Source organism: Zootermopsis nevadensis, unplaced genomic scaffold (assembly GCF_977971745.1).
Source record: "Zootermopsis nevadensis isolate Lab colony 2312 unplaced genomic scaffold, Znev_1.0 Znev_ptg000009l, whole genome shotgun sequence".
NCBI classification, from domain to species: Eukaryota; Metazoa; Arthropoda; class Insecta; order Blattodea; family Termopsidae; genus Zootermopsis; species Zootermopsis nevadensis.
This window is the reverse complement of record NW_028259141.1, coordinates 95,449-116,762: the sequence shown is the minus strand read 5'-3', so window position 1 is coordinate 116,762 and position 21,314 is coordinate 95,449. Positions and strand designations below refer to the sequence as shown.

Genomic DNA, 21,314 nt, shown 5'->3' with positions numbered 1-21,314 from the left:
AATGCGGATGTTTATTTCTGTACATGGTTTTGTTTCAGGTAGGCGTGAATGCAAGCATATGGGATACTTCAGCCGTTATGCAGTTTCGAGTCCATCATTACTACGGAGGTAGCAAGACTTTGCTCCGGTAGCTGACATGACCACTGTGCATGATGGACACAATTCATCAGTCGATGCGGTTGGGATGACCCACAGACTCGTGGTGGCAGCCTCTGTTTTTGTGACTTGCATGTGGAAATTCAGTAGCTGTTGATTTAAATTTGTGCAAGAGCTTATCGCAGTGAAGAAGGTAGAAGTAAGCAGCTAGGGTTACAGGTTGTAATGTTGGTTATGTGGCCACCACACCACACCACAGTTGCCCACTTTTGATTCCTAGTGACCAAGTATGGGGTGTTCGTAGCATGCCTCACAATGCCACAAGGAAGACCTCAGGCCCTCGTGCGATTATATACCTTGCTTTCCGAGGAGGTGTACTGTTATAGATTTAGTGGGAGTGCCTAGTCTGTCTCAAAGAGGAGTTTGAGATCAGGGGATGTGCTGAGTAGCAACTTTCATGTGAACTGTAGCTGTAGTGTGTGTTTACTGGCATCAACGAAGACATGGAGGACCAATTTGTCTGAATATCAGTGTTTCAGAAGATCAGTTGTGTGCGTGATGGGGAAGCAGCTTTTTTGGAGTTGGAGATGTGAAGAACGAGACAGAACGAAGCACCTGGAGTGTTTGTTACTTGGATAAGGAATTGCATTATTCAGGTATGTTAGAGAGTAGAGTTTGTTTGCATTCCATAGATCCTTCTTAGGAGTAATCCAAAGGATGCAGTACAAGTCATTTCATACAATAAACATAAACTTCAGGACTTCATTCAATATACGTAAACCTCGGTACTTTTGACACAATTACAAGAACGTGTTTCACATATGAATGTACATAACCTTCAGATTTTGCAATTCAAGTATGAAAGCTAATTTCAGTGCAGGCTTGAATACATTTATATCACAATTTAGAGTTTTAATTGTTGGTTGGTGATTATTAAATAACTTGACACGTGTAAAGTACACTCCTCTTTGACATTTAGCAGGGTTTACATCTTGTAATTAAATTATGTACATCTGTATTTCTTTTAAAATTATCCAACTTTTCCACCACAAATGATAGCAAGCAGAGTATAAATTCACTTGCAAGTGGAAGTATATTAAATTTACGAAATAATTCTCTACAAGGTAAGCTGCTTTTGACACCTGCCATTGTTGTGATTATTTTCTTTTGCATGTAAAAAGCCTTATTACTGTCTGTTGAATTCCCCCAAAATATTAATCCATAAGACACCACAGAGTGGAAATAAGCAAAGTAAACTAGCTTTATAGTATCTATTGTCATGGGTGGTATGACTGTTCTGATGGCAAGGCACGCAGAGCTTAATTAGGGAATAATATACTCAGTGTGCTTCTTCCAATCTGAGGTGTTGTCAACTTGTAAGCCAAGGAAATTGTTTGTTTCAACTTCCGCGATTAATTTCTCATCACCGTAACCTCTCCTTTTGCCTCTGTACGTAGGTACATGCACATTCACAACATTCCCTAGGGTGGAATGCTCACCTCGGGAGCTTACAGAGTTGTTCACGCCGACATTGTTGGTGCCCCGGCATATTCCTGCAGGCAGTCCACATCCCTTCTGTACTCACGTTTTCGGGCATATGCATTGTGCAGTGTTGATGGTTGTCGTTCCGTGCGCCGTGATGTCCGCTCGCTTGCTCTGTGTTGGGGTACTGAAGTATGTATTTTCATTAATGTTCTAGGACACCGGCCATGCCGTCATCATGAAGTTACCTGCTTCAGTTCCCTCTGGGTGTTCTGTTTGACATGGCTGGGGTGAAGAACCAGAACGATATTGGCCGCAGTTAGATGACCTGTTACTGGCGAGTAAAACCTCTGTGTTGTGCCCCTGACACGAGATAGGGCTTTGGACCAACATTTCTCAAAGAGAGAGCATATTAATTGGCTCACAAAGGGCAGCGTATGTATAGAGCTACAATAACTGGATGTGAGTGAGTGAGTGTGTGTGTCTGTCTGTTTGTTCATAAGAGGCACCAGTACAAGAAGTAGGACACTGTCTTCTGACTTCATATCACAAAGAATATTAACTGGATGAATATTCGGAATGTGTACCAAGTTGGAAGAGGAATACTTTTTCTGCCAAGCAACGGTAATGCTCTGACAGAGGCTGACTGCATGTTGGATGTTTTTTCTTACGTGTCTAATCCCCTGTATGTCTATGAACGGCATTCCCCCCCCGCCCCCATTTCAGATTAAATATTTGAATAAGCAGGAGGCACCCATTAGATAAAATAAGTTGGCATGAGATTGTTCCATTTCAGACGACTTTGCCTCCAATGTCTGTGAAAGTGGCCCCTTGAGATTCTAGATTTCTTGTGTATCTTACACCTTTCCTGGTATATTGCAGGAGGAGTGCACCAACACTAGACAGACTGACTTCCGAGAGAAGACCGCTTGTGTCCCCGATGGTTGGCCGTCCTGTTGCTGAGTGCGTACATGGAGAAGAGGACTGAATGCAGCGTGTAAATTTTGTGTGCCTCTGGAGAGGTGGTGCAGTTTTCTGTTATTTAACCCATTGACAGGGGCTTGCTCTGTTGTGGTAATTGTGTTGCAAGTGTGATAGCAACTTAGATATGAATCATGTGAACGTGTAAGGTGTGGATGTCTAGTTATGTGTGTGGGGTGTTCTACGGAGTGTAGTAAAATAGTAGAAATGTCGGCCGCAATCACATTGCGTTGATAAGAGTCTGCTTCATAGTGTGGTGGCCAACACATCTCGGAATGAGAGAGAGTTTGTCCTGTGTGAAAGGCTGTAAGTTGCAGGTGCTCTTGGCTTTGGCCGCAGCTTGTCACCAAAGATGTGATTCCTCTTCCTGGAAAGAATATGTTATTTCGTTTTATCTGCTTCATCCCATTTCACATTCTCAGTTCAAGCTAATGCCACAGGAAGATCTTCAAAACGTCAGTCATTGTGAATCTGTTTCTATAGCAGATGGGTGGGGGGGGGCTCTGCAGTTTCACTCGTTTAGGAAGTGCGGTGATGAAGATCTCTGGCATAGCTATACCGGACAGTCTTGATAATAGTGGGTGTCCGTTCTCTGACCCAGGAGGGCTTTAAAATTGTGCTGACCACGCATTACTTAGTTTGTATTTTCTTCATGTAAATCTGTAAAGAGATGTCAAAGCGGGAGGTAACGGGAATGCTTAGTGATCATCACCGAGAGGGAGTTTCCAAACAGTCGTTAACGGGAGATGCGCAATAGCAGTTGTCCTATGATCGAAAAGTGTGACTTGCCAGTGATGAGATTGCTTTTTGTAAGTCAGGTAAGTGCAATGAGTTTTATGGATTGTGTGTGTTTTTCTGCAAGTGGTTTTCAGCGAATATTGCCGGCATTAATTTTGTTGGTAGTGTATTAAGTGTTGATTGCTGCATGTGCCAAAATGAAGTCTGACGAAGGGAAGTTGGTGTTGTTGAAGTACGGTCACCAGTGGGCTGGGTCGTTGGGTGTGTTATAGATGCTCGTGAAGTACAACCTGGTGGCAGGGGGGCTGTGTAGTGGCGACATATGCAATAATCGTTTATAGTGCTTCCTTCATTGAGCTGTAGTTTATGAAATCCCACCTGTTTTCATAAATGATGGAAGATATTTAGGTTATGGAAATGTTTATTAGTTGGTGTCTTATAGGTGATGTTGGTCGTACTTTTCAAATGACTCAGCTCGCGAGACGTTTTCGCCCTTCTGCAAAATTACTTGTGAGAAATTATCGCGCAGGGAGAATGTCGGTGCTGAATTTGCGTGATGTCTTGAGTGCCAACATGAAATGTGACGAGGATAAGTTCGTGTTGGAAAGGACGTGGACGATTTCAGTGGGTGATTTATAGGTAGACGTGCAGGTATTCAAGAGTTGTGTCTGGTATCAATCTGAGCAGTAACATAACGGCGACCGACAGGTTATGTGACAAATGTGCCCTAGGATGTAGGCGATGTAGATGCAAATTGTGGGCTACTTGTTTCGTAGTGCTTCGTGCTAAGTTGATTGAGCTGTAGTTTATTGGTTGTGGTTGGGTTCATAAATTATTTTATGATTTTTGAGGTTATGGAAGTGATTGGTAGTTGGTTTCTTATAGGCGAAGTTGGTAGCTCGTTTCGCCTTAATTTTTTTCTTTACTTCCTGTCATTTTTAAAGGAGAAGATGTGAAACTAATGGTATTCACGGAATAAAGTTTCAGGTCTTCATAATTTTACAGTCTTTGGAGTGGTATTTCAGTCAGCATTTGGTTCGGCAGTGCCGTGTAGTGTTCGCGGACGGGCATGTACCTCAGGTGTATTGTCGGTAGATGACAGGACAGTTCGTCAGGGTGCGCACATATTGATCATTGAATATCCCTCAAGCTCCGCCGGTGGCGGGATGTGTTCGCTGTTTTTCAGACGTTGCCGTCCCTGCTTGCGAGAAAATGGCGCAGCTCCTCTGCTGTTATTGTTTCCTTCGGACGGCGTGATGGTAGGATGCATGCCCAGTCGAGTGCAGCTTTACTCTCTTATATTTCCAATGCTTGCAAGTTTATTTGAACTGATGTTTGTCATCTTTCTCCTGTGTGAAGTACGTAAAGTGGGAAATATTTTGGTTGCACGAAAGGCCGGATTATTTGCCAGTAGGTTATTAATGTGGTGTAGAGTGCCTTCGTAGTAAGAATTAATACTGGTCTCTCAATGCGGATGTTTATTTCTGTACATGGTTTTGTTTCAGGTAGGCGTGAATGCAAGCATATGGGATTCTTCAGCCGTTATGCAGTTTCGAGTCCATCATTACTACGGAGGTAGGAAGACTTTGCTCCGGTAGCTGACATGACCACTGTGCATGATGGACACAATTCATCAGTCGATGCGGTTGGGATGACCCACAGACTCGTGGTGGCAGCCTCTGTTTTTGTGACTTGCATGTGGAAATTCAGTAGCTGTTGATTTAAATTTGTGCAAGAGCTTATCGCAGTGAAGAAGCTAGAAGTAAGCAGCTAGGGTTACAGGTTGTAATGTTGGTTATGTGGCCACCACACCACACCACACCACAGTTGCCCACTTTTGATTCCTAGTGACCAAGTATGGGGTGTTCGTAGCATGCCTCACAATGCCACAAGGAAGACCTCAGGCCCTCGTGCGATTATATACCTTGCTTTCCGAGGAGGTGTACTGTTATAGATTTAGTGGGAGTGCCTAGTCTGTCTCAAAGAGGAGTTTGAGATCAGGGGATGTGCTGAGTAGCAACTTTCATGTGAACTGTAGCTGTAGTGTGTGTTTACTGGCATCAACGAAGACATGGAGGACCAATTTGTCTGAATATCAGTGTTTCAGAAGATCAGTTGTGTGCGTGATGGGGAAGCAGCTTTTTTGGAGTTGGAGATGTGAAGAACGAGACAGAACGAAGCACCTGGAGTGTTTGTTACTTGGATAAGGAATTGCATTATTCAGGTATGTTAGAGAGTAGAGTTTGTTTGCATTCCATAGATCCTTCTTAGGAGTAATCCAAAGGATGCAGTACAAGTCATTTCATACAATAAACATAGACTTCAGGACTTCATTCAATATACGTAAACCTCGGTACTTTTGACACAATTACAAGAACGTGTTTCACATATGAATGTACATAACCTTCAGATTTTGCAATTCAAGTATGAAAGCTAATTTCAGTGCAGGCTTGAATACATTTATATCACAATATAGAGTTTTAATTGTTGGTTGGTGATTATTAGATAACTTCACACGTGTAAAGTACACTCCTCTTTGACATTTAGCAGGGTTTACATCTTGTAATTAAATTATGTACATCTGTATTTCTTTTAAAATTATCCAACTTTTCCACCACAAATGATAGCAAGCAGAGTATAAATTCACTTGCAAGTGGAAGTATATTAAATTTACGAAATAATTCTCTACAAGGTAAGCTGCTTTTGACACCTGCCATTGTTGTGATTATTTTCTTTTGCATGTAAAAAGCCTTATTACTGTCTGTTGAATTCCCCCAAAATATTAATCCATAAGACACCACAGAGTGGAAATAAGCAAAGTAAACTAGCTTTATAGTATCTATTGTCATGGGTGGTATGACTGTTCTGATGGCAAGGCACGCAGAGCTTAATTAGGGAATAATATACTCAGTGTGCTTCTTCCAATCTGAGGTGTTGTCAACTTGTAAGCCAAGGAAATTGTTTGTTTCAACTTCCGCGATTAATTTCTCATCACCGTAACCTCTCCTTTTGCCTCTGTACGTAGGTACATGCACATTCACAACATTCCCTAGGGTGGAATGCTCACCTCGGGAGCTTACAGAGTTGTTCACGCCGACATTGTTGGTGCCCCGGCATATTCCTGCAGGCAGTCCACATCCCTTCTGTACTCACGTTTTCGGGCATATGCATTGTGCAGTGTTGATGGTTGTCGTTCCGTGCGCCGTGATGTCCGCTCGCTTGCTCTGTGTTGGGGTACTGAAGTATGTATTTTCATTAATGTTCTAGGACACCGGCCATGCCGTCATCATGAAGTTACCTGCTTCAGTTCCCTCTGGGTGTTCTGTTTGACATGGCTGGGGTGAAGAACCAGAACGATATTGGCCGCAGTTAGATGACCTGTTACTGGCGAGTAAAACCTCTGTGTTGTGCCCCTGACACGAGATAGGGCTTTGGACCAACATTTCTCAAAGAGAGAGCATATTAATTGGCTCACAAAGGGCAGCGTATGTATAGAGCTACAATAACTGGATGTGAGTGAGTGAGTGTGTGTGTCTGTCTGTTTGTTCATAAGAGGCACCAGTACAAGAAGTAGGACACTGTCTTCTGACTTCATATCACAAAGAATATTAACTGGATGAATATTCGGAATGTGTACCAAGTTGGAAGAGGAATACTTTTTCTGCCAAGCAACGGTAATGCTCTGACAGAGGCTGACTGCATGTTGGATGTTTTTTCTTACGTGTCTAATCCCCTGTATGTCTATGAACGGCATTCCCCCCCCGCCCCCATTTCAGATTAAATATTTGAATAAGCAGGAGGCACCCATTAGATAAAATAAGTTGGCATGAGATTGTTCCATTTCAGACGACTTTGCCTCCAATGTCTGTGAAAGTGGCCCCTTGAGATTCTAGATTTCTTGTGTATCTTACACCTTTCCTGGTATATTGCAGGAGGAGTGCACCAACACTAGACAGACTGACTTCCGAGAGAAGACCGCTTGTGTCCCCGATGGTTGGCCGTCCTGTTGCTGAGTGCGTACATGGAGAAGAGGACTGAATGCAGCGTGTAAATTTTGTGTGCCTCTGGAGAGGTGGTGCAGTTTTCTGTTATTTAACCCATTGACAGGGGCTTGCTCTGTTGTGGTAATTGTGTTGCAAGTGTGATAGCAACTTAGATATGAATCATGTGAACGTGTAAGGTGTGGATGTCTAGTTATGTGTGTGGGGTGTTCTACGGAGTGTAGTAAAATAGTAGAAATGTCGGCCGCAATCACATTGCGTTGATAAGAGTCTGCTTCATAGTGTGGTGGCCAACACATCTCGGAATGAGAGAGAGTTTGTCCTGTGTGAAAGGCTGTAAGTTGCAGGTGCTCTTGGCTTTGGCCGCAGCTTGTCACCAAAGATGTGATTCCTCTTCCTGGAAAGAATATGTTATTTCGTTTTATCTGCTTCATCCCATTTCACATTCTCAGTTCAAGCTAATGCCACAGGAAGATCTTCAAAACGTCAGTCATTGTGAATCTGTTTCTATAGCAGATGGGTGGGGGGGGGCTCTGCAGTTTCACTCGTTTAGGAAGTGCGGTGATGAAGATCTCTGGCATAGCTATACCGGACAGTCTTGATAATAGTGGGTGTCCGTTCTCTGACCCAGGAGGGCTTTAAAATTGTGCTGACCACGCATTACTTAGTTTGTATTTTCTTCATGTAAATCTGTAAAGAGATGTCAAAGCGGGAGGTAACGGGAATGCTTAGTGATCATCACCGAGAGGGAGTTTCCAAACAGTCGTTAACGGGAGATGCGCAATAGCAGTTGTCCTATGATCGAAAAGTGTGACTTGCCAGTGATGAGATTGCTTTTTGTAAGTCAGGTAAGTGCAATGAGTTTTATGGATTGTGTGTGTTTTTCTGCAAGTGGTTTTCAGCGAATATTGCCGGCATTAATTTTGTTGGTAGTGTATTAAGTGTTGATTGCTGCATGTGCCAAAATGAAGTCTGACGAAGGGAAGTTGGTGTTGTTGAAGTACGGTCACCAGTGGGCTGGGTCGTTGGGTGTGTTATAGATGCTCGTGAAGTACAACCTGGTGGCAGGGGGGCTGTGTAGTGGCGACATATGCAATAATCGTTTATAGTGCTTCCTTCATTGAGCTGTAGTTTATGAAATCCCACCTGTTTTCATAAATGATGGAAGATATTTAGGTTATGGAAATGTTTATTAGTTGGTGTCTTATAGGTGATGTTGGTCGTACTTTTCAAATGACTCAGCTCGCGAGACGTTTTCGCCCTTCTGCAAAATTACTTGTGAGAAATTATCGCGCAGGGAGAATGTCGGTGCTGAATTTGCGTGATGTCTTGAGTGCCAACATGAAATGTGACGAGGATAAGTTCGTGTTGGAAAGGACGTGGACGATTTCAGTGGGTGATTTATAGGTAGACGTGCAGGTATTCAAGAGTTGTGTCTGGTATCAATCTGAGCAGTAACATAACGGCGACCGACAGGTTATGTGACAAATGTGCCCTAGGATGTAGGCGATGTAGATGCAAATTGTGGGCTACTTGTTTCGTAGTGCTTCGTGCTAAGTTGATTGAGCTGTAGTTTATTGGTTGTGGTTGGGTTCATAAATTATTTTATGATTTTTGAGGTTATGGAAGTGATTGGTAGTTGGTTTCTTATAGGCGAAGTTGGTAGCTCGTTTCGCCTTAATTTTTTTCTTTACTTCCTGTCATTTTTAAAGGAGAAGATGTGAAACTAATGGTATTCACGGAATAAAGTTTCAGGTCTTCATAATTTTACAGTCTTTGGAGTGGTATTTCAGTCAGCATTTGGTTCGGCAGTGCCGTGTAGTGTTCGCGGACGGGCATGTACCTCAGGTGTATTGTCGGTAGATGACAGGACAGTTCGTCAGGGTGCGCACATATTGATCATTGAATATCCCTCAAGCTCCGCCGGTGGCGGGATGTGTTCGCTGTTTTTCAGACGTTGCCGTCCCTGCTTGCGAGAAAATGGCGCAGCTCCTCTGCTGTTATTGTTTCCTTCGGACGGCGTGATGGTAGGATGCATGCCCAGTCGAGTGCAGCTTTACTCTCTTATATTTCCAATGCTTGCAAGTTTATTTGAACTGATGTTTGTCATCTTTCTCCTGTGTGAAGTACGTAAAGTGGGAAATATTTTGGTTGCACGAAAGGCCGGATTATTTGCCAGTAGGTTATTAATGTGGTGTAGAGTGCCTTCGTAGTAAGAATTAATACTGGTCTCTCAATGCGGATGTTTATTTCTGTACATGGTTTTGTTTCAGGTAGGCGTGAATGCAAGCATATGGGATTCTTCAGCCGTTATGCAGTTTCGAGTCCATCATTACTACGGAGGTAGGAAGACTTTGCTCCGGTAGCTGACATGACCACTGTGCATGATGGACACAATTCATCAGTCGATGCGGTTGGGATGACCCACAGACTCGTGGTGGCAGCCTCTGTTTTTGTGACTTGCATGTGGAAATTCAGTAGCTGTTGATTTAAATTTGTGCAAGAGCTTATCGCAGTGAAGAAGCTAGAAGTAAGCAGCTAGGGTTACAGGTTGTAATGTTGGTTATGTGGCCACCACACCACACCACACCACAGTTGCCCACTTTTGATTCCTAGTGACCAAGTATGGGGTGTTCGTAGCATGCCTCACAATGCCACAAGGAAGACCTCAGGCCCTCGTGCGATTATATACCTTGCTTTCCGAGGAGGTGTACTGTTATAGATTTAGTGGGAGTGCCTAGTCTGTCTCAAAGAGGAGTTTGAGATCAGGGGATGTGCTGAGTAGCAACTTTCATGTGAACTGTAGCTGTAGTGTGTGTTTACTGGCATCAACGAAGACATGGAGGACCAATTTGTCTGAATATCAGTGTTTCAGAAGATCAGTTGTGTGCGTGATGGGGAAGCAGCTTTTTTGGAGTTGGAGATGTGAAGAACGAGACAGAACGAAGCACCTGGAGTGTTTGTTACTTGGATAAGGAATTGCATTATTCAGGTATGTTAGAGAGTAGAGTTTGTTTGCATTCCATAGATCCTTCTTAGGAGTAATCCAAAGGATGCAGTACAAGTCATTTCATACAATAAACATAGACTTCAGGACTTCATTCAATATACGTAAACCTCGGTACTTTTGACACAATTACAAGAACGTGTTTCACATATGAATGTACATAACCTTCAGATTTTGCAATTCAAGTATGAAAGCTAATTTCAGTGCAGGCTTGAATACATTTATATCACAATATAGAGTTTTAATTGTTGGTTGGTGATTATTAGATAACTTCACACGTGTAAAGTACACTCCTCTTTGACATTTAGCAGGGTTTACATCTTGTAATTAAATTATGTACATCTGTATTTCTTTTAAAATTATCCAACTTTTCCACCACAAATGATAGCAAGCAGAGTATAAATTCACTTGCAAGTGGAAGTATATTAAATTTACGAAATAATTCTCTACAAGGTAAGCTGCTTTTGACACCTGCCATTGTTGTGATTATTTTCTTTTGCATGTAAAAAGCCTTATTACTGTCTGTTGAATTCCCCCAAAATATTAATCCATAAGACACCACAGAGTGGAAATAAGCAAAGTAAACTAGCTTTATAGTATCTATTGTCATGGGTGGTATGACTGTTCTGATGGCAAGGCACGCAGAGCTTAATTAGGGAATAATATACTCAGTGTGCTTCTTCCAATCTGAGGTGTTGTCAACTTGTAAGCCAAGGAAATTGTTTGTTTCAACTTCCGCGATTAATTTCTCATCACCGTAACCTCTCCTTTTGCCTCTGTACGTAGGTACATGCACATTCACAACATTCCCTAGGGTGGAATGCTCACCTCGGGAGCTTACAGAGTTGTTCACGCCGACATTGTTGGTGCCCCGGCATATTCCTGCAGGCAGTCCACATCCCTTCTGTACTCACGTTTTCGGGCATATGCATTGTGCAGTGTTGATGGTTGTCGTTCCGTGCGCCGTGATGTCCGCTCGCTTGCTCTGTGTTGGGGTACTGAAGTATGTATTTTCATTAATGTTCTAGGACACCGGCCATGCCGTCATCATGAAGTTACCTGCTTCAGTTCCCTCTGGGTGTTCTGTTTGACATGGCTGGGGTGAAGAACCAGAACGATATTGGCCGCAGTTAGATGACCTGTTACTGGCGAGTAAAACCTCTGTGTTGTGCCCCTGACACGAGATAGGGCTTTGGACCAACATTTCTCAAAGAGAGAGCATATTAATTGGCTCACAAAGGGCAGCGTATGTATAGAGCTACAATAACTGGATGTGAGTGAGTGAGTGTGTGTGTCTGTCTGTTTGTTCATAAGAGGCACCAGTACAAGAAGTAGGACACTGTCTTCTGACTTCATATCACAAAGAATATTAACTGGATGAATATTCGGAATGTGTACCAAGTTGGAAGAGGAATACTTTTTCTGCCAAGCAACGGTAATGCTCTGACAGAGGCTGACTGCATGTTGGATGTTTTTTCTTACGTGTCTAATCCCCTGTATGTCTATGAACGGCATTCCCCCCCCGCCCCCATTTCAGATTAAATATTTGAATAAGCAGGAGGCACCCATTAGATAAAATAAGTTGGCATGAGATTGTTCCATTTCAGACGACTTTGCCTCCAATGTCTGTGAAAGTGGCCCCTTGAGATTCTAGATTTCTTGTGTATCTTACACCTTTCCTGGTATATTGCAGGAGGAGTGCACCAACACTAGACAGACTGACTTCCGAGAGAAGACCGCTTGTGTCCCCGATGGTTGGCCGTCCTGTTGCTGAGTGCGTACATGGAGAAGAGGACTGAATGCAGCGTGTAAATTTTGTGTGCCTCTGGAGAGGTGGTGCAGTTTTCTGTTATTTAACCCATTGACAGGGGCTTGCTCTGTTGTGGTAATTGTGTTGCAAGTGTGATAGCAACTTAGATATGAATCATGTGAACGTGTAAGGTGTGGATGTCTAGTTATGTGTGTGGGGTGTTCTACGGAGTGTAGTAAAATAGTAGAAATGTCGGCCGCAATCACATTGCGTTGATAAGAGTCTGCTTCATAGTGTGGTGGCCAACACATCTCGGAATGAGAGAGAGTTTGTCCTGTGTGAAAGGCTGTAAGTTGCAGGTGCTCTTGGCTTTGGCCGCAGCTTGTCACCAAAGATGTGATTCCTCTTCCTGGAAAGAATATGTTATTTCGTTTTATCTGCTTCATCCCATTTCACATTCTCAGTTCAAGCTAATGCCACAGGAAGATCTTCAAAACGTCAGTCATTGTGAATCTGTTTCTATAGCAGATGGGTGGGGGGGGGCTCTGCAGTTTCACTCGTTTAGGAAGTGCGGTGATGAAGATCTCTGGCATAGCTATACCGGACAGTCTTGATAATAGTGGGTGTCCGTTCTCTGACCCAGGAGGGCTTTAAAATTGTGCTGACCACGCATTACTTAGTTTGTATTTTCTTCATGTAAATCTGTAAAGAGATGTCAAAGCGGGAGGTAACGGGAATGCTTAGTGATCATCACCGAGAGGGAGTTTCCAAACAGTCGTTAACGGGAGATGCGCAATAGCAGTTGTCCTATGATCGAAAAGTGTGACTTGCCAGTGATGAGATTGCTTTTTGTAAGTCAGGTAAGTGCAATGAGTTTTATGGATTGTGTGTGTTTTTCTGCAAGTGGTTTTCAGCGAATATTGCCGGCATTAATTTTGTTGGTAGTGTATTAAGTGTTGATTGCTGCATGTGCCAAAATGAAGTCTGACGAAGGGAAGTTGGTGTTGTTGAAGTACGGTCACCAGTGGGCTGGGTCGTTGGGTGTGTTATAGATGCTCGTGAAGTACAACCTGGTGGCAGGGGGGCTGTGTAGTGGCGACATATGCAATAATCGTTTATAGTGCTTCCTTCATTGAGCTGTAGTTTATGAAATCCCACCTGTTTTCATAAATGATGGAAGATATTTAGGTTATGGAAATGTTTATTAGTTGGTGTCTTATAGGTGATGTTGGTCGTACTTTTCAAATGACTCAGCTCGCGAGACGTTTTCGCCCTTCTGCAAAATTACTTGTGAGAAATTATCGCGCAGGGAGAATGTCGGTGCTGAATTTGCGTGATGTCTTGAGTGCCAACATGAAATGTGACGAGGATAAGTTCGTGTTGGAAAGGACGTGGACGATTTCAGTGGGTGATTTATAGGTAGACGTGCAGGTATTCAAGAGTTGTGTCTGGTATCAATCTGAGCAGTAACATAACGGCGACCGACAGGTTATGTGACAAATGTGCCCTAGGATGTAGGCGATGTAGATGCAAATTGTGGGCTACTTGTTTCGTAGTGCTTCGTGCTAAGTTGATTGAGCTGTAGTTTATTGGTTGTGGTTGGATTCATAAATTATTTTATGATTTTTGAGGTTATGGAAGTGATTGGTAGTTGGTTTCTTATAGGCGAAGTTGGTAGCTCGTTTCGCCTTATTTTTTTTCTTTACTTCCTGTCATTTTTAAAGGAGAAGATGTGAAACTAATGGTATTCACGGAATAAAGTTTGAGGTCTTCATAATTTTACAGTGTTTGGAGTGGTATTTCAGTCAGCATTTGGTTCGGCAGTGCCGTGTAGTGTTCGCGGACGGGCATGTACCTCAGGTGTATTGTCGGTAGATGACAGGACAGTTCGTCAGGGTGCGCACATATTGATCATTGAATATCCCTCATGCTCCGCCGGTGGCGGGATGTGTTCGCTGTTTTTCAGACGTTGCCGTCCCTACGTGCGAGAAAATGGCGCAGCTCCTCTGCTGTTATTGTTTACTTCGGACGGCGTGATGGTAGGATGCATGCCCAGTCGAGTGCAGCTTTACTCTCTTATATTTCCAATGCTTGCAAGTTTATTTGAACTGATGTTTGTCATCTTTCTCCTGTGTGAAGTACGTAAAGTGGGAAATATTTTGGTTGCACGAAAGGCCGGATTAGTTGCCAGTAGGTTATTAATGTGGTGTAGAGTGCCTTCGTAGTAAGAATTAATACTGGTCTCTCAATGCGGATGTTTATTTCTGTACATGGTTTTGTTTCAGGTAGGCGTGAATGCAAGCATATGGGATACTTCAGCCGTTATGCAGTTTCGAGTCCATCATTACTACGGAGGTAGCAAGACTTTGCTCCGGTAGCTGACATGACCACTGTGCATGATGGACACAATTCATCAGTCGATGCGGTTGGGATGACCCACAGACTCGTGGTGGCAGCCTCTGTTTTTGTGACTTGCATGTGGAAATTCAGTAGCTGTTGATTTAAATTTGTGCAAGAGCTTATCGCAGTGAAGAAGGTAGAAGTAAGCAGCTAGGGTTACAGGTTGTAATGTTGGTTATGTGGCCACCACACCACACCACACCACACCACAGTTGCCCACTTTTGATTCCTAGTGACCAAGTATGGGGTGTTCGTAGCATGCCTCACAATGCCACAAGGAAGACCTCAGGCCCTCGTGCGATTATATACCTTGCTTTCCGAGGAGGTGTACTGTTATAGATTTAGTGGGAGTGCCTAGTCTGTCTCAAAGAGGAGTTTGAGATCAGGGGATGTGCTGAGTAGCAACTTTCATGTGAACTGTAGCTGTAGTGTGTGTTTACTGGCATCAACGAAGACATGGAGGACCAATTTGTCTGAATATCAGTGTTTCAGAAGATCAGTTGTGTGCGTGATGGGGAAGCAGCTTTTTTGGAGTTGGAGATGTGAAGAACGAGACAGAACGAAGCACCTGGAGTGTTTGTTACTTGGATAAGGAATTGCATTATTCAGGTATGTTAGAGAGTAGAGTTTGTTTGCATTCCATAGATCCTTCTTAGGAGTAATCCAAAGGATGCAGTACAAGTCATTTCATACAATAAACATAGACTTCAGGACTTCATTCAATATACGTAAACCTCGGTACTTTTGACACAATTACAAGAACGTGTTTCACATATGAATGTACATAACCTTCAGATTTTGCAATTCAAGTATGAAAGCTAATTTCAGTGCAGGCTTGAATACATTTATATCACAATATAGAGTTTTAATTGTTGGTTGGTGATTATTAGATAACTTCACACGTGTAAAGTACACTCCTCTTTGACATTTAGCAGGGTTTACATCTTGTAATTAAATTATGTACATCTGTATTTCTTTTAAAATTATCCAACTTTTCCACCACAAATGATAGCAAGCAGAGTATAAATTCGCTTGCAAGTGGAAGTATATTAAATTTACGAAATAATTCTCTACAAGGTAAGCTGCTTTTGACAACTGCCATCGTTGTGATTATTTTCTTTTGCATGTAAAAAGCCTTATTACTGTCTGTTGAATTCCCCCAAAATATTAATCCATAAGACACCACAGAGTGGAAATAAGCAAAGTAAACTAGCTTTATAGCATCTATTGTCATGGGTGGTATGACTGTTCTGATGGCAAGGCACGCAGAGCTTAATTAGGGAATAATATACTCAGTGTGCTTCTTCCAATCTGAGGTGTTGTCAACTTGTAAGCCAAGGAAATTGTTTGTTTCAACTTCCGCGATTAATTTCTCATCACCGTAACCTCTCCTTTTGCCTCTGTACGTAGGTACATGCACATTCACAACATTCCCTAGGGTGGAATGCTCTCCTCGGGAGCTTACAGAGTTGTTCACGCCGACATTGTTGGTGCCCCGGCATATTCCTGCAGGCAGTCCACATCCCTTCTGTACTCACGTTTTCGGGCGTATGCATTGTGCAGTGTTGATGGTTGTCGTTCCGTGCGCCGTGATGTCCGCTCGCTTGCTCTGTGTTGGGGTACTGAAGTATGTATTTTCATTAATGTTCTAGGACACCGGCCATGCCGTCATCATGAAGTTACCTGCTTCAGTTCCCTCTGGGTGTTCTGTTTGACATGGCTGGGGTGAAGAACCAGAACGATATTGGCCGCAGTTAGATGACCTGTTACTGGCGAGTAAAACCTCTGTGTTGTGCCCCTGACACGAGATAGGGCTTTGGACCAACATTTCTCAAAGAGAGAGCATATTAATTGGCTCACAAAGGGCAGCGTATGTATAGAGCTACAATAACTGGATGTGAGTGAGTGAGTGTGTGTGTCTGTCTGTTCATAAGAGGCACCAGTACAAGAAGTAGGACACTGTCTTCTGACTTCATATCACAAAGAATATTAACTGGATGAATATTCGGAATGTGTACCAAGTTGGAAGAGGAATACTTTTTCTGCCAAGCAACGGTAATGCTCTGACAGAGGCTGACTGCATGTTGGATGTTTGTTCTTACGTGTCTAATCCCCTGTATGTCTATGAACGGCATTCCCCCCCCGCCCCCATTTCAGATTAAATATTTGAATAAGCAGGAGGCACCCATTAGATAAAATAAGTTGGCATGAGATTGTTCCATTTCAGACGACTTTGCCTCCAATGTCTGTGAAAGTGGCCCCTTGAGATTCTAGATTTCTTGTGTATCTTACACCTTTCCTGGTATATTGCAGGAGGAGTGCACCAACACTAGACAGACTGACTTCCGAGAGAAGACCGCTTGTGTCCCCGATGGTTGGCCGTCCTGTTGCTGATTGCGTACATGGAGAAGAGGACTGAATGCAGCGTGTAAATTTTGTGTGCCTCTGGAGAGGTGGTGCAGTTTTCTGTTATTTAACCCATTGACAGGGGCTTGCTCTGTTGTGGTAATTGTGTTGCAAGTGTGATAGCAACTTAGATATGAATCATGTGAACGTGTAAGGTGTGGATGTCTAGTTATGTGTGTGTGGGGTGTTCTACGGAGTGTAGTAAAATAGTAGAAATGTCGGCCGCAATCACATTGCGTTGATAAGAGTCTGCTTCATAGTGTGGTGGCCAACACATCTCGGAATGAGAGAGAGTTTGTCATGTGTGACAGGCTGTAAGTTGCAGGTGCTCTTGGCTTTGGCCGCAGCTTGTCACCAAAGATGTGATTCCTCTTCCTGGAAAGAATATGTTATTTCGTTTTATCTGCTTCATCCCATTTCACATTCTCAGTTCAAGCTAATGCCACAGGAAGATCTTCAAAACGTCAGTCATTGTGAATCTTTTCGGAAGCAGATGGGGGGGGCTCTGCAGTTTCACTCGTTTAGGAAGTGCGGTGATGAAGATCTCTGGCATAGCTATACCGGACAGTCTTGATAATAGTGGGTGTCCGTTCTCTGACCCAGGAGGGCTTTAAAAGTGTGCTGACCACGCATTACTTAGTTTGTATTTTCTTCATGCAAATCTGTAAAGAGATGTCAAAGCGGGAGGTAACGGGAATACTTAGTGATCATCACCGAGAGGGAGTTTCCAAACAGTCGTTAACGGGAGATGCGCAATAGCAGTTGTCCTATGATCGAAAAGTGTGACTTGCCAGTGATGAGATTGCTTTTTGTAAGTCAGGTAAGTGCAATGAGTTTTATGGATTCTGTGTGATTTTCTGCAAGTGGTTTTCAGCGAATATTGCCGGCATTAATTTTGTTGGTAGTGTATTAAGTGTTGATTGCTGCATGTGCCAAAATGAAGTCTGACGAAGGGAAGTTGGTGTTGTTGAAGTACGGTCACCAGTGGGCTGGGTCGTTGGGTGTGTTATAGATGCTCGTGAAGTACAACCTGGTGGCAGAGGGGCTGTGTAGTGGCGACATATGCAATAATCGTTTATAGTGCTTCGTTCATTGAGCTGTAGTTTACGAAATCCCACAATTACTTGTGAGAAATTATCGCGCAGGGAGAATGTCGGTGCTGAATTTGCGTGATGTCTTGAGTGCCAACATGAAATGTGAGGAGGATAAGTTCGTGTTGGAAAGGACGTGGACGATTTCACTGGGTGATTTATAGGTAGACGTGCAGGTATTCAAGATTTGTGTCTGGTATCAATCTCAGCAGGGTGTCGAAGGTTGCTCTGTGCAGTAACATTCCGGCGACCGAGAGGTTATGTGACAAATGTGCCCTAGGATGTAGGCGATGTAGATGCAAATTGTGGGCTACTTGTTTCATAGTGCTTCGTGCTAAGTTGATTGAGCTGTAGTTTATTGGGTGTGGTTGGATACATAAATTATTTTATGATTTTTGAGGTTATGGAAGTGATTGGTAGTTGGTTTCTTATAGTTGGTAGCTCGTTTCGCCTTTTTTTTTTCTTTACTTCCTGTCGTTTTTAAGGGAGAAGATGTGTCACTAATGGTAGTCACGGAATAAAGTTTGAGGTCTTCATAATTTTACAGTCTTTCGAGTGGTATTTCAGTCAGCATTTGGTTCGGCAGTGCCGTGTAGTGTTCGTGGACGGGCATGTACTTCAGGTGTATTGTCGGTAGATGACAGGACAGTTCGTCAGGGTGCGCACATATTGATCATTGAATATGCCTTATGCACCGCCGGTGACGGGATGTGTTCGCTGTTTTTCAGACGTTGCCGTCCCTGCGTGCGAGAAAATGGCGCAGCTCCTCTGCTGTTATTGTTTACTTCGGACGGCGTGATGGTAGGATGCATGGCCAGTCGAGTGCAGCTTTACTCTCATATATTGCCAGGGCTTGTAAGTTTATTTGAACTGATGTTTGTCATCTTTCTCCTGTGTGAAGTACGTAAAGTGGGAAATATTTTGGTTGCACGAAAGGCCGGATTAGTTGCCAGTAGGTTATTAATGTGGTGTAGAGTGCCTTCGTAGTAAGAATTAATACTGGTCTCTCAATGCGGATGTTTATTTCTGTACATGGTTTTGTTTCAGGTAGGCGTGAATGCAAGCATATGGGATACTTCAGCCGTTATGCAGTTTCGAGTCCATCATTACTACGGAGGTAGCAAGACTTTGCTCCGGTAGCTGACATGACCATTGTGCGTGATGGACACAATTCATCAGTCGATGCGGTTGGGATGACCCACAGACTCGTGGTGGTAGCCTCTGTTTTTGTGACTTGCATGTGGAAATTCAGTAGCTGTTGATTTAAATTTGTGCAAGAGCTTATCGCAGTGAAGAAGCTAGAAGTAAGCAGCTAGGGTTACAGGTTGTAATGTTGGTTACGTGGCCACTGCACCACAGTTGCCCACTTTTGATTCCTAGTGACCAAGTATGGGGTGTTCGTATGATGCCTCACAATGCCACAAGGAAGACCTCAGGCCCTCGTGCGATTACCTTGCTTTCCGAGGAGGTGTACTGTTATAGATTTAGTGGGAGTGCCTAGTCTGTCTCAAAGAGGAGTTTGAGATCAGGGGATGTGCTGAGTAGCAACTTTCATGTGAACTGTAGCTGTAGTGTGTGTGGACTGGTTTCAACGAAGACATGGCAGACCAATTTGTCTGAATATCAGCGTTTGAGAAGATCAGTTGTGTGCGTGATGGGGAAGCAGCTTATTTGGAGTTGGAGTTGTGAAGAACCAGACAGAACGAAGCACCTGGAGTGTTTGTGACTTGGATAAGGAATTGCATTATTCAGGTATGTTAGAGAGTAGAGTTTCTTTGCATTCCATAGATCCTTCTTAGGACTAAACCATGGGATGCAGAGCAAGTCATTTCATACAGTAAACATAAACTTCAGGACTTCATTCAATATACTTTTGACACAATTACAAGAACGTGTTTCACATATGAATGTACATAACCTTCAGATTTTGCAATTCAAGTATGAAAGCTAATTTCAGTGCAGGCTTGAATACATTTATATCACAATTTAGAGTTTTAATTGTTGGTTGGTGATTATTAAATAACTTGACACGTGTAAAGTACACTCCTCTTTGACATTTAGCAGGGTTTACATCTTGTAATTAAATTATGTACATCTGTATTTCTTTTAAAATTATCCAACTTTTCCACCACAAATGATAGCAAGCAGAGTATAAATTCACTTGCAAGTGGAAGTATATTAAATTTACGAAATTATTCTCTATAAGGTAAGCAGCTTTTGACACCTGCCATTGTTGTGATTATTTTCTTTTGCATGTAAAAAGCCTTATTAGTGTGTGTGATAAGGAATTGCATTATTCAGGTATGTTAGAGAGTAGAGTTTCTTTGCATTCCATAGATCCTTCTTAGGACTAAACCATGGGATGCAGAGCAAGTCATTTCATACAGTAAACATAAACTTCAGGACTTCATTCAATATACTTTTGACACAATTACAAGAACGTGTTTCACATATGAATGTACATAACCTTCAGATTTTGCAATTCAAGTATGAAAGCTAATTTCAGTGCAGGCTTGAATACATTTATATCACAATTTAGAGTTTTAATTGTTGGTTGGTGATTATTAAATAACTTGACACGTGTAAAGTACACTCCTCTTTGACATTTAGCAGGGTTTACATCTTGTAATTAAATTATGTACATCTGTATTTCTTTTAAAATTATCCAACTTTTCCACCACAAATGATAGCAAGCAGAGTATAAATTCACTTGCAAGTGGAAGTATATTAAATTTACGAAATTATTCTCTATAAGGTAAGCAGCTTTTGACACCTGCCATTGTTGTGATTATTTTCTTTTGCATGTAAAAAGCCTTATTAGTGTGTGTGATAAGGAATTGCATTATTCAGGTATGTTAGAGAGTAGAGTTTGTTTGCATTCCATAGATCCTTCTTAGGACTAAACCATGGGATGCAGAGCAAGTCATTTCATACAGTAAACATAAACTTCAGGACTTCATTCAATATATGTAAACCTCGGTACTTTTGACACAATGCAAGGACGTGTTTCACATGTGAATGTACATAACCTTCAGATTCTGCAATACAGGTATTAAAAAAAATTACAAATTAATATACATAAACCTCAGAATTTTAAATAGAAATGCAAAACCACTTTAAATATAGATTATAGATATACATAAAACTGAAGAAATTTCAGCAGAGGTGAAATAAACTGCAGAATGGAAAGTGTGAGTGATGAGGTGACCTCTCAATGCACGCTTGAACACCTTTAAATCATTTAGAGTTTAAATTGTTGGTGGAAGATTATTAAATAACTTGGTACGCGTATAGTACGTTCCTTTTTGACGTTTATTAGGGTTAGCATAGACTATACAAAAATTATATGCTTGTAGTTAATT

General features: G+C 42.4%; 1 protein-coding gene across 3 annotated transcripts in view; it reads left to right on the top strand.

The window, feature by feature from the left end:
* The window catches only part of LOC147874298 (uncharacterized), an 88,416-nt gene that overhangs the window by 64,296 nt on the left and 2,806 nt on the right, over window positions 1-21,314 (top strand). For all 3 annotated transcript variants that reach the window (XM_087345716.1, XM_087345715.1, XM_087345714.1), the window contains 14 exons: window positions 39-752; window positions 1,796-2,013; window positions 2,461-4,711; window positions 4,807-5,521; window positions 6,565-6,782; window positions 7,230-9,480; window positions 9,576-10,290; window positions 11,334-11,551; window positions 11,999-14,193; window positions 14,341-15,064; window positions 16,108-16,510; window positions 16,769-17,681; window positions 18,681-18,807; window positions 19,000-19,704. The gene's annotated coding sequence lies outside the window, so the exon portion shown is untranslated. The remainder of the gene's footprint in view (window positions 1-38; window positions 753-1,795; window positions 2,014-2,460; window positions 4,712-4,806; window positions 5,522-6,564; window positions 6,783-7,229; window positions 9,481-9,575; window positions 10,291-11,333; window positions 11,552-11,998; window positions 14,194-14,340; window positions 15,065-16,107; window positions 16,511-16,768; window positions 17,682-18,680; window positions 18,808-18,999; window positions 19,705-21,314) is intronic.